This window comes from Manis javanica, chromosome 4 (assembly GCF_040802235.1).
Source record: "Manis javanica isolate MJ-LG chromosome 4, MJ_LKY, whole genome shotgun sequence".
Lineage (NCBI taxonomy): Eukaryota > Metazoa > Chordata > Mammalia > Pholidota > Manidae > Manis > Manis javanica.
The window spans coordinates 31,700,149-31,713,423 of record NC_133159.1 but is presented as its reverse complement, the minus strand read 5'-3'; the positions used below and the strand labels follow the sequence as shown (position 1 = coordinate 31,713,423).

Here is a 13,275-nt window from a genome sequence, read left to right as displayed (position 1 = left end):
CCTTGATAACTGTCAGCACATAATCAATCTTGTTTTATTTGTACCTATACACACTTCCTGAAAGAGTTGCCCCCTCCTGCACAATTGCAAACATAGCATCATTTTATCATTAAATATTTAGTATCTCTCCCTTAAACAGTATTTTAAAAACATAATCATAATAACATTATTACATATAAATAAACTAATGATAATTCCTTAATATCAACAAATATTTACCCAGTGTTTAAATTTTTCCCTATTATCTGTCTGTCCATCTCTCTTTATTACAGTTTCTTTGAATCAGGATCCAAATAATACCTACATATTGCTGTTGGTAGATATATCCTTTAAGTCTCTTTTAATCTATGAGTTCCCCTTCTCTCTAATTTTTTTCTCACAATTTGTTTGTTGAAAAACCTGTCATTGGTCTTTGAAATTTCCCACAATTAGATTTTGCTTGATTGTATCATTTAGCATGTTTCTCTGTCCTCTTTTTCCTAGAAATTGCTTTATCAGCTTTATCAGGTTCAGCTTCAATTTTTTCAAAAGAGTATTTCATAGGTGGTGGTGTTTCCTTTTATAAGGGAACATATATGGTCTAGTTGCCTCTTGTTTTATAATATAGCAGTCATTACAGCTTGTGGTCTAGATCACGAGTTGACAGATTTTCTTTAAAGGTCAGATAGTAAATACTTCATGTTTATGGGCCGTAAATATGAAATAAGGGTCACATAGTAAATATTTCATGTTTATGGGCCGTACATTCTCTGTTGCAGCTAGTCAACTTTGTCCTTACAATGCAAAAGACAATCCAATCAGCAAGTCTGTATTCCAGTAAAACTTCATTTACAAAAACAGCTGACCAGCCTGCTGGCTATAGGTTTCTGACATGTAATTTAGTTCCATCAATTTGTTATGGTTGCAAAATGGGAAATTTTGATTTATCATTCCATCCACATAAATTAAATGGAATATGTTTATTAAAATAAACTTCCATCAACTATTTGATTATCCTGAGGCATAGTTCATGCTGGAAAGATAATTTAAATGCTTGATTCTTTTCTTTACTTACTAATTTTCAAACTAATAAATTGGTTTACTAGCATACTCCAAAAAATTTAAAGAGCTGTTGTTTAGTATCATAAACTCAAGGATTCATACATATTTGGTGTGTTTCACTCCATTGCACTAATTGTCCTTACTGATTCTTGAATTGTCCCATCTTTGGCCTCATAGGAGCCTCATCAGGTTGTTTCCTCAGTTATTTGATAACTCTCTTGGATTTTTGAAATTTCAAAATATTTCAGGCTCATCTTGTACATCTCCTCACCCAAGTATGGAATTAACTTTTAGGTACCTGGGTTCCTTTTAGTGGAAAATGGTATTTAGAGACCATAATCTGAACACTTGAGTGCTCAGTGTTACTGGGTTGGTCATTCTTTCTGGGTCATTTTGATATAGAGAGATAGAAACTGCCTTTTTTGTTATTATCATTATTATTGTTATTTGTTATTAGATAAAAAATAATTAGTTTTTGATACTTCCTACCAAAATTCAGGACAGTGATGTTTTTGCTTACTTCATCTTTACTGTCTTAAAGTTGTATCTCCTTTGTATAATAATAAAACCCATGTTCTCCATGTCACTAACAAAACTACTCATTTGCTTTATTCTACAATATACATATAACAGTCTCAGAATAACAATACCAACACTACCACCATTATAATTACGGAGAGTGAGTTATTTGCATTTCTCTTTTTCTTACCCTCCGAAGGAATTGCAGTCAATAAAGTATAATAAGGCCATTTGGATTAGTTTCTCCCTGGGTGACAGAGCCACCAACAAAACTTAGGTCCATTTATTTCACTTTATTTTTGACTTTTAGATATTGCTTTTTAAATTCTTTCCTTTATAAATATAAAAGTGATATACATCATTCTTCAAGTCAAATCTGTAAAATATATTCAGAGAAATTCCCTTCACCTTATTCCTTTCTTCTCTCATAGGTAACCATTTCTTTTAATTTTATACTTAATTTTTAAAAATACAAATATGTATATGTACATATATCTGTATGTGTCTCCTACTTTCATAGATAAATGATAGCATACTATACATATGATTGTCAACCTTGCTTTTTTCATTTACTGACATATCCTAAGGATTACTTGTTAGCAGTGTAGAGATATTCCTTATTTTTTTTGTACCTGCATGATACTGTTATTCTCAACTTACTATATAAATCACTGTTTAGAATCCTCCCAGGGATAATGGTAACCATCTAAATGAAAATCTTTCCATAAATTCTCTTAAGTTTACAGATCATAAAGGAAAGCAAATTAAACCACCATAACTTATGCTTAAAAATAACTAGGGGTCAATAATACCATAAATTTCAATTACATGTTGTCTACATGTTCAGATATAAAAATCTGAAACCACTAGAGCTAGTACCTGATACCTTAATGAAGAATTTTGCATACATAGAAACTGCATTGAAAAGTGAGTGAGCAATGGGGGCCTAACAGCCATTGCTAACAGCCCCAGAAAAATGTATATGTAGCCAGAGTGGGAAATGCTGAGAACAGGTCTAATAACTACTGGATTAGAGCATTGGCTACTGGGAATCAGAAGAAGAGTGAATTGAAAGTGTGAGGAAATAGAGATAGCAATCTTGGGAAAATAAATAATCTTTGAAGGAGAGGTAGACATAATGCTGAAGGAAAAGAAGGAAGCAGGGTGATTGAGTAATAAGAGTTATACAGAAACAAAAGAGACTCATAACATCATAAAGTATACCAATCTTCCCATCCCATCCCAAACAGGATCTTCTACTAAAGAAACTACATTTCAATATCCCAACAAAAAACTTACGACCCAAGGCCCCTGCCAAAATAGAACCTCCTGCTTTTGCTGATCTAGGAAAATATAAGACATTTTAAGTGATTAGGAAGCAGCAGTCAGCATCAATAAAATCTTCTATATGAATAAAAAGCCTGTTATGAAGGTAAAACCATTTTAACTACTGAACATTCTGCTAAAATCAGTGAATAACCAGAGTAAAACTATTGTACAATAACTCAACTTGAACTAAACTAATATTAACAGATATGAAAAATACCTTAAATCATACATTTTTAAAGTCAGACTAGAAAATCACAACAGAAGATGTGAAAATAGAGATATCCAAACTCAAGAAAAAAATTGAACACAAAATAATCTCAGTTCAGGGTGCTCAATAAAACAATAGAGTCAACCAAAAGTACATTAAGGGACATTGAAAAGAGAAATTAAAAACAGCCAAGAGAATAAAAATAAATATTAGAAAAGGTTAAAAACGTATCAGAAAGGAACTGTTGGATACAGAACAAAGTCAACAGAGATCCAATGTGTTTTATGTATATGTAGGTATGCATGTATGATTGGAGTCCCTGAAGAAGATAAACAAAACAATGAACATAGTACTTAAAATTGTAATACAAGAACATTTTCCAAAAATTGAAGACCTGAACCTATGTATTGGAAGGTCTTACCTTATTCATGGGAAAGATTGGTCATCTGTAAGACATATTTTGATAAAACTGTTACATTCTAAGAATAAAGAAGAATACCTTCAAGCCTCCAAGCAAAAAGTCTAAATTATTTACAAGGGAAAGAAAGTCAGGTTTACATTATACTTCTCAACAGCAAAGTGCAAAGCAAGATAAAGTAGAGCAATGTTTTGAAGAAATTCAAGGAAAAAAAATGAGAATAAGGGTTTTCTGACTAGACAAGCTATTTTTCAAGTATTGAGATTATACTGAGACATTTTTTGGCAGCAAGAACTCAGGAACTACTGTAATCCCAAAGCCTTCCTGAGGAATCAATTGTAGAAAGAGCTTCATCCAAGCAAGGGATGGTAACTCTAAGACAGAAACAAAGGTAGGGACAAGAACAGAATAGTATGGTATCAGTCTGGGTCAAGTGAAGAAAGAATATTCACACAGGAATTTGATTGAACACAGACAATTTAATAACAGAGGATTGGAATAATGAGGGATTGGCTTATCTAAAGGAAAGAGAATTCTAAAGAATATAAGAATAACAGATATAAGGAGATACCACTCCTCTAGGGCTGAGGTAGAGTATACAAGGAAAAGCCTCTGCTTCCCATCCTCAAAGATGAGATGTGCACCTTGTTGGGGACACAGCTGTGACCCACTGGATGAGAGAAGTCACTGTGGTGCCACAGCAGTGGAACTTGCTAGAAATTTGCCCTCTAGGGTACCAGAAAAACTGTTCATGAAGAGGTGTCTCTCTGGAGAAATGTTGCTACAAAACTACTTAAGGTGAGGATGGGGAGGGTGGTATTGTTACTGGTCACTGGGTACTGCTGGCTGCCATGCAGTGCAGGAAATGGGCAATGGAGAAGATGGCAGTGCTGCAGGAGCCTGCAAAGCAAATACTGGAATCAGGAAATAAACACCTTTCCTCCTTTAGTATCTTTAGGTGGGTTCAAAGGATACCACTTAAAAGTGATAAACCAAAGAGTAGAAGCCTAAATGAAGAAAACAGGAGTTAAGGACATTACAATGTTATTATAAAGGTAACCTCTAAAACAAAATTCTAAAACTTTTTAAATACCGTGGAACAGAAAGATCAAGAACAGATTACACAGAGAGAGAACTAAATGTGGAAAACTCAGTAAATATAATGTGACAGTTGAGTAACTTTAATAAATGTACATGGTTTTAACTCACCTACTTAAAAAAATTTCAGATTGACGATCATAGTCAAACCCAACTTTTATACTGTGTACAGGAGTTAACCTAAAGTAAAGTGAATAAGAAAGGCTAAAAATAAAGGATGATCAAGGGTATAAGAAGGAAATTCAAACAATATAATAGCAGAGGTTGAATTCTGATATATTAGACAAGGTAAAATTCAGCTCAAGATACATTACACAGGACAAAGAAGCTACTTAATAATGCTTGAAGGTGACACAATTCATAATGAAAAGTAGTAGTTCAATATATTTCAGTACCAAATTACAAAGCATCTATCTTCATAAAATAAATATTATGGTAGATACCAGAAGATATATATAGACAAACACACTAAAAGAAGACTTATCACACCTCTCTCGAGGCAAGACTGGCCAAGAGGACAAAAAGTAAAGATTATCGAAGACTTTAATGAATAAGGTAAATTGTGTGTGTGTGTGTGTGTGTTTGTGTGTATGCATATCAAACTTTATACTCTGGTAAATGCCCTTCCACCTTGAAACTTAAAACTCTCAACAACTCGTTTGAAAAGGGAAAATGTAAACCAAAATTGCACAATTCCTAAAACATAATGCTTCACATATCAAAATTTTGAGATTATAATTAAAGCCGTGGTTGGAAGAAAATTTACAGCCTTAAATACTTGAAATCAATAAAAATGTATGGATTAAAAATTAAGGATATAAATTCCCAATTCTGAAAGCTAGGAAAAGAATCACAGTACCAAGAAAATACAGTAGAAGAAAAAATAAAGATAGAAGCAAATTAATGAGGTAGAAAAATAGAAAAGCAATAAGTCAAAATACTTGTCCTTTGGGGGAAAAAATCAACAAAATGCAGAAACTACTAGTTAGCCTAATAAAGGAAAAACAATAAGCATAAATATACAAAAGTAGAAATGTCAAAGGGAGAAATAACTGAAAATAAATTAGAAAAGCTAGATGAAATGGGAAAAAATTGACCCCAGTAGCATTACAATGTTTAAGCAGAGATATAAGAAAATTTAAAAGTTTACAAAGAACTCCTACAATGAACTACATGCAGATTATTTTACAGGGAAATCTTACAAAACCTTAAAGACTACAAAACGTAAGTTGTTGTTGGTCAGTGATACCCAACAGAACTGTGTGTGATGACGGAAATGTTTTATATCTGTGCTGTCCAGAATGGTAGTCACCAGCCGCATGTGGCTGTTGAGCACTTTAAGTGTGGCTACTGAAACTAAGGAGCTGAGTTTTTTATTTTATTTAATTGCAATTTAAAGAGCCTTATGAGTCTGGTAGCTACTGTACTGGACAATGCAGTCCTACATCATAGAAAAAGTAGGAAAATATCCACATTTCTTTTATGAGACAGAACTTTGATACCTAAATCTGATTTAAATATATACAACACATGTATTCTCATGAATATTACAAAAATCCTAAATAAAATATTAGGGATTACAATTCAGCATGCTTAATAATTCATCAAAACAAAGTAGCATTTTGCGAGGGGAAGGGGAATGGAAGGAAGAATTAACTTTAGAAAAATCATTAATGGAATTCACCATGTTAAGATAGCTAAGAAAGAAAGTCATATGAACTTAGACAAAGAGCACACTACCGAGGACCCACATTTCCCAGTTTGAAAACTACTGCAAAGCAATAGTGCTGAAGACATGGTGTTACTGACATAAAGATGGACTTCAGAGCAGTGGATTAGATTTGAGAGTACAGAAATAAATGCATACATATATGCTCAACTGATTTTGGACAAATGTACCAGGACGATTCACTGGGATTTTCAACAATTTATGCAACAACAACTGGATATTCACATACAAAAGAATGAAGTTTGTTCCTACCTCCACACCATCTACAAAAATTAACTCCAAGTGGATAAACTAATATAAGAGCTAAAACTGTACAACACTTAGAAGAAAACACAGGAGTAAATATGACCTTGGATTTATGCAATGGTTTCTTAGATATGGCACCAAAAAATACAAACAACAGAAGTAAAACTAGATAGATTAAACTTCAAAAGTCATAGAAATTAAGAGTTTTTGTGCTTCCATAGACACTCGGGAAAGTGAAAAGAACCCACACAATGAGAGAAAATAGAAAAGCCCATAGAGGCAGAAGATAGATTAGTGATTTCCAGGAACTGGGATGAAAGGAGAATGGAGAGTGGCTACTAATAGAGATGGGTTTCTTTTTGGAGCAGTGATGAAAATGTTCTAAAATTAGATAGAATGATCTTCGCACAACTCTAAAAACCACTGAATCATATATTTAAAAGGATAAATTTTATGGTATGTGAATGATAATTAAGTTATTTTTAGTTACATATCTGATTCCAGCAAATAGTGTTGGAAAATTGGATATCCACATGCAAAAGAATGAGGTTGGACCTTTATCTTCCACTCTTATACAATAACTCAAAAATGCATTAAAGGCCCAAATATAGGAGCTAAACTATAAAACTGTTAGAAGAAAACATAGGGAAAAAGCTTCATGACAGTGGAATTGGCAATGATTTCTTAGATATGATACCAAAAGTACAGTCAACAAAAGGAAAAATAGTTAAATTAGACTGCATCAAAATTGAAAACTTTTTTTTCATCAAGGGATACTATCAACAGAGTGAAAAGGGAACTCACAGAATGGGAGAATATATTGGCAAGTTATATATCTGATAAGGGGTAATACCTATAATTTATTTAAACTCCTTCAACTCAACTTAATCTAAAAATGGGCAAAGAACTTGAATAGATATTTTTTCTAAAAAAGATATTCAAATGACCATGAAACACATGAAAAGGTGTTCAAAAAATCAAAGCCGTAATGAGATACCACTGCACACCTATTAGGATGGCTATTATCAATAAACAGAAAGTAAGTGCTGGTGAGGAGAAATTGGAACCCTTGTGTATTGGTGGTGGGAATGTGAAATTTTCACAGTGGTGCAGCCACTATAAAATCCAATATGGCATTTCCTCAAAAAATTAAAAATAAAATTACTGTATGATCCAGCAATTCCACTCCTGGGTACATAGGCTAAAGAATTGAAAGCAGTTACTCAAGCATATATTTGTATACTTAAGTTTAGCAGAATTATTCATAAGATCCAAAAGGTTGAAGCAATCCAAGTATCCATTGATAGAAGAATGAGTAAACAAAATATATAAATAAAATGGAACATTATTCAACTGTAAAAAGGAAGGCAATTATGACACATGCTGCAGCTTGAATGAACCTTGAAGACATTACACTAAATGAAGTAATCCACTTGCAAAAGAACAAATACTATATAATTCCACTTACACAAGATAGCTCTCTAGGCAGATTCATAGAGACAGAAAATAGAATGGTGGTTGTCAGGAGCTGTAGAGGGTAGAAAATGGAGTTATTGTTTAATGAGTACAGTTTCAGTTGGGCAAGATGAAAAAAGTTTTGGAGATGCATGGTGGTGATGGTTGCACAATGTTAATGTATTTAATGCCACTTTTGAGAAGAAGGGGAAATTTGTGTATATATACACATATACACATTAACATACATAAAATTTATTTTTATATACTTAGTTTTATAAAAAGGAACACAGGAATGTTAAACTGAAAATAATGAAAAGGTCACCTATCAGGAGTGTCTGTGGATAGGGTGGAAAGCGTAGGAATGAGAGTGAGATTTCTCTGAAAATACGCTCTTATACTCTTGATTTTTGAATTATGTAAATGTTTTAGTTAATAACTAAAATTAAATTTAAAAAAGATGAGCAAACTGTATCCTAAAATTGATTATAAACAGAAACTGAGCTTTGTATCAAATGCATGTAATAACCAAATTGAAAAAAGTTAATTCAGATAACTTGAACACAGAACCTTCACGTGTGTTCTTTGTTCCTTGAATTGAAATATGTCAAAGAACAAATGGAACTGCAAATAAATTCTGGTTTTTTAATAATGTGAATGGTTTTGCCACTAATCTATAACTATCTTGCATGTATTGAAGATAGAGCAAATGAGTAAATAAGATACAAGTATGGGATAGGGGAACATGAAGAAGAACCCTACAGTATAGAATTTGAATTGGAAGCATCTGTGTGAACTCTTAAAAAAAAATCATTACAAGTTTTATCTATTGAAAAAGCCTAGAAGCAATGACACCCCAATAGCGATGAGCACACCTTGATTTTGGTTTCTAAATCCCATTCTCCACTAAAAGGAATCGTGGTTCCTTGGAGAAATGGCTGATTCCAAGGCTGAGCAGAAGAGAAAATATAAGTGAATCCAGAACATCTTCTTATGCCAGAAAGCCGAGAAGATGGGGATCTATCAAAAAGACACAGGACCCAACTTGAAGGGGCTCTTGACTAGCCAAATTGGAACAATATGAGTATCAAGAAGAAGAAGAATAAAAGAACAATGGTAACAGCATCCATGGATCCCTAGTGATACACAAAAAAGTTTAGAAGTTGCAGGGAAAGGTCTTCTTTGCAGAATGACAGCTAATAAATATAGATGATAGAAAATTACCATTTTGCAACCACCAATTTAATTTAATTACCGTTTACAACCACCAGGCAAGAATAATAAATGAATGCTAAAAACACTGGGTAAAAAGGTTATTGTAGAATAGAATATTCACATAGCCTCAAAAGTTTCTCCCCACTGGTTACTTATTAATTACAAAGGGAAATTACAATGAAGGAATCTGTCAGTCACCCCTTAACAAGTGTCAAATTTAGAATCAATAATCAGACAAACTGACAATATGTGCCCCTTTAGTGAAATGAGAAGTATTTTTGTAGTATTTTTGTCAAATCTTTTCAGCATGAATGCAATCATAAGGAAACAATCAGAAAAAATCCAAGTTGTGGGACATTCTATTAAATAGCCCAAACTCTTAAAAAATAACAGTTTCATGAAAAACAAAGAAAAGGCAATAGGACTATTTTAGATTTAAGGAGACTAAAGAAACATGACAGCCAAATAATGCAATATATTATTCTTTTTTTAAATTGAAGTATAGTTGAGATACAATCTTATATTAATTTCAAAATGCAGTATATTGATTGGATCCTGTATTTTAAAACTTCAACAGATGTAAAGAACATTTTGGGGACAATTGAGAATATTTTTAATTAAATTTCTTCAGTATGATAATATTGCAGTTTTAAAGGAGAATGTCTTTGTTCTGAGGACAAATGTACTACCGTATTTAGGGGTGAAGTGTCATGTCATGACCTCTAACTTTCACATATTTCAGGAAAAGTGTATATATATATATATACAGATGAAATATTACTAGTTGTTGAATCTAGGTGAAGGGTACATAGTAGTCTATATACTGTTTTTGCTACTTTTCTCTAGGCTTAACATTTTTCAAAATAAAGTTTAAATTATATATATAATTGTACATATATATGTGTGTGTGTTCATGTTCCCCAGGCTTCCTCTGGACCTCACCCCAGAGTTGCTGAATCAGAATCTCTAGGTAATGGGGCTTGGGATTCTGCATAGTAAAATGGCTCTCCCAAGACTCTGACACAGTTGGTCAACATTTGGGAAGCATTGCTCTAAAAGAGCGTTCTCTATTTAAATCTTGTATGGTTTATGCGTGCGTGCGTGCGTGCGTGTGTGTGTGTGTGTGTGTGTGTGTTCACGCACATGCACACTGTTCACATAGGAACATTCATTACTCCTTTGCAGAGTTCTCCAGGGAAAAAAGCTGGAAATGTAGCATGATTCTCAGGTGACATTATCTAAGTGCTGCCAACCTTTTCTTCTCATGCCCCCATTTTCCTGATCTACTACTCAAGACTGATTATTTCTTCTAAACAGGGCTGTCAGAATCACTAGTTCTCAAAGGTGGCTGCCAATTAGAATCACCTAGGAAGCTTTTAAAAATTTCAGTGCCTAGGTCCTAGATCAGTTAAAGCAGAATTTCTGGGGGTGTGACTAGTACAGTCTTTAATGATCCCCAGGAGATTTCAGTGTCCAGGTTCGAGAGTCCCTGGACTACAGGCAAAGCTGGCCTCTGGTGAGTCATGATCCCAGTACAAACTGCCTGCTCAGCAAAGTTGGTCACGTGCTCTGGTGTATAAGTGGTACATTGACTTTGAAAGGAACCCTTTGTATATTTTGTCACTGATTGGTCTTCTTATTTGCTGAATAGCCTCCAGGGCCTGTCTGTAAAAAAGGGGAATTTAAAAAGATGCATATCTCATTTTGCCGTCACAGAAATTTGATCTCTTGTTTAAGGAAATTTGTGGAGGAACCTGCAAAATTTTAGAGATAAGTAACTTTAACCCATGGTGTGTTAAGTGCTAATTTTTTTAAGGTAATCTAAAAAAGATCCACTGAATTTCCTCTTCTCTGCAGGAAGGCCCCTGGCATTAGGTAAAGCTAGACCCATCCATACCTATGCCTATCTCAAGATTAGTCACAACCCTCACCCCAATTAAATTAATCTGAATGAATTTATATCTGAGTATGTATATGGGAGGTAACAGTGAAGTGGTAACAGAGTCCTGCCAGAACTAAAAGAAGTCCTAACAGTCCTTCCCAAAAACAAGCAGGCTGCATATTCACTTCTTCCTCAGGGAAGACCATTTGTTCAGCACCTCTATTCCAGTTCCACTTCCCATTTCTTTCACTCTTGGGGTAAAAATCAGATAGACAGCTACACCCAAACTCAATTTGGAAGCACTGCTTTAGTTCAGTGTCCTCATCTGACAAGTACACAAACAGGAAAGGGAAATGAGTTGTCCATGGTTGTACAATGAGTTAGTGGCATATTTCTGTACATAGTGTATATGTACATGTATGTAAAGCTCTTCTCAGAGGAGAGAATGAATTGGGAATCATTTTGACAGCCATAGAGTCCAGTAATTGCACAAAGCTTGGAATTTCTATAGGACAATGGCAGAGTGGAGAATGGGGCCCACGCATGTGGTTCCTGGTACAGGTGCTGTTCTGTTACCTGCCACCAGAGGGCATGAACTCTGACTATATTCTAGACCAACTGAGGACAAGTATTTAAGTCCAGCGCTTCCTCAGGTCACTGAGTTTCAATAGCTGGACCCTAATTCATTCAGTAGGCCTACAGCCTTGGGAGCATCAGAAAAGTCTTTATAACTGGTTCTTAATAAATATTCTTAAAATAAATCCTAGGTAAGCACAGAACACTAGCTGCATACTTGGGTTTAGAGTTAGAGATCTGAATTCGTGATATTAGCTCAGCCGCTTCCTAGTTTAGTTGTGTGGCCACTGGTAGGTTGCTTTACCTTGACTTTTAACCTTGAATTTCAATAACTTCATCTGTCAGATCATTAATAAACTCTGCCACACATGGTTTTTGTGAGGATTAAATGGAGTAACTTGATAAAGCATCTATTAATTCTTGACATCCATTTAATAAGTGGAGATTTTTCCTTTGTTCTATAAAACTCTTACGGATTATATTCTAGTTGGAAAAGACATACACATTACAAGGAAAAAATAAAATTCAGGCAGTGATAAGAGCTAAGGATTAAAAAAAGGGAGCAGAATTTAGGAGGCTATTTTAGGTAGGGTAGTCTAGGATTACTTCTCTGAGGAGGTGATATTTCAGCAAAGAACTTTTAAAGATTTGAGGAAAGGCAAGGGTGTTTGAGGCAGAGGGATACAGCTTAGTGTGTTTTGAGGAACAGAAAGACCAATGAAGGAGGGGCAGGGGAGTGTTAGGAGATGAGTTATAAGAAGCAAGTTCCAGATCATGTAGGCCTTGTTAACATACATAAAGACTTTAGATTTATATTGTGTTACAGGATGTAAGCATGAGAGTTATGTGATCTGATTGGTATTTTAAAAAACATACCATTCCAGTTGCTCTGTATAGAATGGACAATAGGGAGGAAAAATAGGAACCGAATGTCTGGTTAACAGGCTGTTAGAGCACTCCAGGCAAAGTTTGACTATAACTTAGGATGGTTAGCAGGGTGGTTAGCAGAGGAAGAAGCATAGAATGGTGAGAAATGGCTCATTTTTGTAGGATACATTTGATGGAAGAGCCACCAAGACTTGCTGATTAATTGTATTTGAAGTGTGATAGAAAAGGAGGGACAAGGGTGACTTCTAGACTTTTTGCTCCAATTACCTGGGTTTAAATAAGTGATGCCATTAACTTTTCCCATATCTAATTCACAGAGTTGTAGTAGTGATTAAACAAGATAACCCACTTAAAGTTTTTAGCACATGGAGCCTGGCACATAATATGTGCATAATACATACTCCTTTGAGAAGCAGCATAGTGTAGTTAAAGATGAGAAGTCCTGGGGCTCCAGACTGATGTGGAGTAACTTATGTGACCATGAGTTTCTTAGCCTCTCTGGACTTCAGTCTAGCTATATGCAATATAAAGTCTTCATACTATATGGCTTCTGAGGTTCCTTTAAATGTTAAAATTCTATCTATGACTCCCCAAGATAGATTATGGATATGTTTGAATTTGGAAGGGGGGTCCCACATCACTTTGAGAGGTGAAGAAAGGATATCTCAGTA

The 13,275-nt window shown here is 34.4% G+C and overlaps 1 protein-coding gene across 1 annotated transcript in view; it reads left to right on the top strand.

Moving 5' to 3' along the window:
* SCMH1 (Scm polycomb group protein homolog 1) overlaps positions 1-13,275 on the top strand; it is a 220,165-nt gene that overhangs the window by 96,217 nt on the left and 110,673 nt on the right.